Genomic DNA, 4742 nt, shown 5'->3' on the forward strand with positions numbered 1-4742 from the left:
TTTTTTTTTTTTTTTTTTTTTTTTTTTTTTTTTTTTTTTTTTTTTTTTTTTTTTTTTTTTTTTTTTAAAATCATTTGGGTTTTTTTTTTTTTTTTTTTTTAGCATTTTATATTTGTTGAATACATAGTCTACTCTTTAAAAAACATCATTTTGCATGAAGAAACATTTGCCGCCTTCCGAGGGCAGCCATGGTAGTGGATGGTTTCAGGCCTGAAGCCGGAAAGCCTCAAGCTTTCTGCACGCCGCTTCGCTTGTTAGCTCCTGATAACCATGGTCTGTTACTTTCTCTTCTCTGGGTTTCATCCTTTTTACAGTGGAGGCAATACCTTTTCCTCGTAAGATTATTGGGGGGATTAAATGAGATTGTGGTGTATCTTTTAAATATGTTTTGGTCTGTCCCCTCTCCTGTCACCCTCGCCTGGGCCACCACGTTTCCTCCTTGGACTTACTATGTTAACCTACCTGGAGTGGTCGCTCCACGTTGCAATCAGAAGGAATTTTTGTCAAAGATGAATCGGGTCATGTCATTCCTAACTTCTATACTTAAAAACCTTTTGTGATTTCCTATTGTTTGAGGATAAAATTCACAATTTTTAGTAGTCTATAAGAGCCTATATGACTTAACTCCATGTAATTTCTTGGCCCCATCCTGACCTAATCTTTCTTTGTTCTAGCTGCTCTAGACTTCTTTATTTCACTGAATATTTAATATATCTTCTTGTCTTGGAAATATGAAAAGGCTGCAGGAGGAACAGGTTTGAGTTGGACAAGAGGAGCCCAAATCAGGAACTCACTTGTAGCCGTGTTCAGCTTTAGATGTTTGTTGGCCTTCCCTGTGGAGATATCAAGTAGGCTGCTGAATGAATATACATGGCTGGATGTTGGGAGAGGGGTCTGTCTGGAGATAGATATAAATGTGGGAGCCAGCCCCCAAAAGTTATTTAAAGTCATGAGACTGGATGAGTTCACTAAGGCCAGAGTCCTCAGCCTTTAGGCTGTCCATTTTTTTTTTCCGAGTATCTACTTCTGTGTCAGGATCCGGCTTCTGCATCCTCTGCCCTGCGAAGCCTTGTTCTGCTCTTACGCAGTTACTGTACTCTCTTCCTCCTGTGCTGTAGCATCTAACATGTTGTGTTGCAGTTGCCATTAAAAAAAAAAACCAAGTTTTTCTACACCTAGACCAGTTTCTTGTGGGACAAGACTAGGTTTTATTTGCCTTTGTAGTTTCTGTTCTGTTGTTGAATAATAGCGAAGTGAATCAAAGTATGTTCAAGTGACCAGGACCAGCCTGCTGGGGCTGAGGGAGGGCTGCCCGCTCCGAGTCTGTCCGTTGTGCTTAATGGGAAGTGTCTTTCAATCATGTGTTCTTCACTGAGGCAGAGTAAAAATTGGGTGCAATAAATTGTATTTAAATTTGTAAGATTTCTTTGATATCTGCATATAATCATAAAAAGCAGACTTAGAACTTGATTACTTAAGATATTTCTATTTTGCATAAATGAGGCTGAACAAGAGATTATTAGATTGACTGCATTTATTTTCATTTGTTTTTAAAATGTATTGTTCATTTGTTTTATTAACAAAAGAAATTTCATTTTTTTATCTCTTGTGAGCTGTATTTATGTATGTGTTTGAGAGTATATATACAAATTTACATTCTTATTTAAAGAATTTGTCTATATGTACCTTCTCTAATAGCAGGTTTGATTTTTCAATATAATTTTTGCTAATTTGAGGTATTAAATAATCAAATGTAGCTTTTTAAAAATATATATTTCTTTGGTTTTGGAATGTTCTTCATCTATTTGTTGACTATTTTTATATGTGAATCGTACATTTCCTTTGACCTTTTCCTTTTTGGTTATAATCTCATTTTTATTGATTTGTGAGAGTTCTTTGCATATTAATAGAAATGTAAAATTGTTTTTATAGGTCAAAAGGTTGAACATTCACAACTTCATATAGTCCAACTTAAATTATATATTTTATGTTGGTTGCCAGTGTTTTCCCAGTTTGTCTGTCTTTCGTTCTTTTTACCATGTTTTTTTACAGCATATAATAAGTTTAAAAGTTTTATGTGGTTTAGAGATCTTTTCCTTTGTAGTTGCCTCTATTGCTTTCTTGTAGCAAAAGTTCTTTCTATCCTAAGGGCAGATAAATATTTTTGCAGTTTTATATTTTTAAATTTAACTTTTAAAATCCATCTGGAATTTCATTTGACTGTATTGTTAAGGCAGGGATCTGTTTACTGAATGATGAAACAATTACTTTCAGATTCCTAAGCAAACTCTATCGTTTAATTTTATGCCCTATTACTAAAACCACAGAAATCTTATGTGTCCAATGCATGTAACATCTTTGACTTGATTCTTCATAAAATACTGGTGCCTTGGGTTAGCTAGTGTGCTTCAAGGAACAGTAATAATCCAGAGACCTTAATTTTGGCAATGTTTACTAAAGATGGAAGCAGTAGGGCACACAATACTTGATTTATTTGATGACTTCTCCAGCATAAAATTCTGTCATTCACAGAAAGAAATCTTAACTATGGGAGGTGAACACACAGTGCAAATATATACATGACTTATTGTTAAAATGTACAGCTGAAACTTATTGGATTTCATTAACCAATGTCACCATAAAAAGTACATTCTTTTATTTTTAAATTAAATTTTATTTTTAAATAAAAAAAATTCTGTCATTCACAGAACCTACCACCACATTAACTCAGATGGACAATATGGTTAAATAAAATGTTCTTTAAATAGAAAGACTTTAAAAAAATCTTAATTATGTTTTTCTTTTCCTCTTTATACTTATTCGAGCTTAACTTTAGGAACAATATGTATATATATTTTAAAATTTGCTCTTGCATTAGATACCAAGATATGATATTACTTCTTTATTAAGTAGCACTATTGGCCTGAGTCGAAGTGCTTGTCCTATCGTAGGTGTTTTAGACAGAAATCCCACTGATTTTTTCTGGAGTTTTTAGACCTTAGTGTTACTCTGGAATAAAACATGCAGTGTTAAATGAATTTATCTATAGTCTAAATTTCTGTTATTTGATTTAAGTTATTTGCAGTGGTTCTAATGTTGATTAAAAAAAATGTGTAAATTTTGTAATTTACTATTGAGATGTTTTGGTGACACTTGGTGAGTTCTTTCAGTGAGAGAGGACTCTGGCTCCTTCCTTTCCATTTGGACACTTCAAGCACCAGTAAAAACATTTTTTTGGGAGAGTATGCAGAAACACATGTATGTACTACTATTCAGACTTTTTATCTGAACTTAGAAACTTAACAGGTTTAGATAAATTTTTCAATAAATCTCTTATGTCTAAATTATTTGCTATCTAAAAGGATGGAACAAAATTAAATAATAAGCTATCTAACTCAAAGAGCACATTTGAATAGTGCAGGATACTCGTGTTGAGTCACGTAGGTTTCCTATATTATGGACCACTCAAAGGGTGAAGATGAAATGGAAATACCCTTCTAGATTCAAAGGCCTGATGATCCCCATGTTTTCTGAAAAGCTGGCCAAAGATCTTTTCTTTGATGTCCTCGAGTTTCCTGAGGATTCATCGGGTTCTCAGACCTTAGTGGGGCTGGGTGGAGTGGGGAACAGAGGACAGTGACAACTCAGAGAGGACAGTCCTCTTGAAATGGGCTTGTCAGAGCTGGAAGCTAGGATTTCTATGACCACTAGGTGGCTTCAGTTGCCCGCAAAGAAAGGGGTCAAGCCCAGAGGTACGGTGGTGTTGCTTTTCACACTTTATTTTGGGAAAATAACTTCAGGTTGGGAGTATTACTTTTCTAAGCTAGATTGACAGAACCAATTCATAAAACGTAAAGACCTTTGAGGATCATCTAGTCTAATCATCTAATTTTAGGGATAAAGAACATTTAGGATTACTCTAAGTTGACTCAAGCTAGAACCGAGTCCCTAATTAATCCAACTCCCAGTCTAGTTCTTTAGCTGTTGAATCAGTGATATCAATCTAATTTTTATTTTTCTGAAGTCACACTGTAGGGTGATGTGGCAGTAACTGTGCCTGAATCCTGGGTAAAGTGCGTATAGGAATATTGCGTTGAAGGCAGGTGGTAAAGTATGTGCTGATGGCCAGTTTGTGGGAAGGGTTGAGCAATGGTAGTATCTACTCTCCATCAGGTTGAGCTTTTAGATGCATGAGCTGACCACTTGCCATGACTCGAAGATGGGGAGTTTTACAAATTCTTATTCATTTTGAATAAGAGCCCGAATCCTCGTATACCTTATTCTTTTCTTCAGATGAATAGCAACATTTTTCAAGGTTTTTTCTCTCAAATTTTCTATTATTTTTGATTAATATTTAATCTTTAGAAGAGGGTTGTTTGCTTTTTCTCTTATTAAAAATCTAACTCCATTAGGAAACATAACAAACAAAAATCAAACAAATTCATTAGGTATCAGCTCAAAATGACTTATAACAATGTTTAATTTTTTTTTCCTTGTGGGCAAACGAGGGAGGAAACAAATAATATTCATTTTAACTACTTTTTATAGCAAGTTAAGAAAACTTACAAATTTTATTTTTAAAAATGGTGTGCTAAAATCACTATTTATTTTACTCTAGTTTCGAGAGTAAAGCAGAGATAAGGGAGACTAAGAGAAGCAAGAGTGAAAAGATGGGGCGGGAAAGACATAATCAGGATGAGAAGAGTGATGGAGGAGGAGCTACTGAATGAGAAAATGGGATT

The 4742-nt window shown here is 34.5% G+C and overlaps 1 protein-coding gene across 9 annotated transcripts in view; it reads left to right on the forward strand.

The window, feature by feature from the left end:
* The window catches only part of BBS9 (Bardet-Biedl syndrome 9), a 417354-nt gene that overhangs the window by 130606 nt on the left and 282006 nt on the right, over positions 1-4742 (forward strand). The gene's annotated exons all lie outside the window — the stretch shown is intronic.

Source organism: Pteropus alecto, unplaced genomic scaffold (genome assembly GCF_000325575.1).
Source record: "Pteropus alecto unplaced genomic scaffold, ASM32557v1 scaffold21, whole genome shotgun sequence".
Lineage (NCBI taxonomy): Eukaryota > Metazoa > Chordata > Mammalia > Chiroptera > Pteropodidae > Pteropus > Pteropus alecto.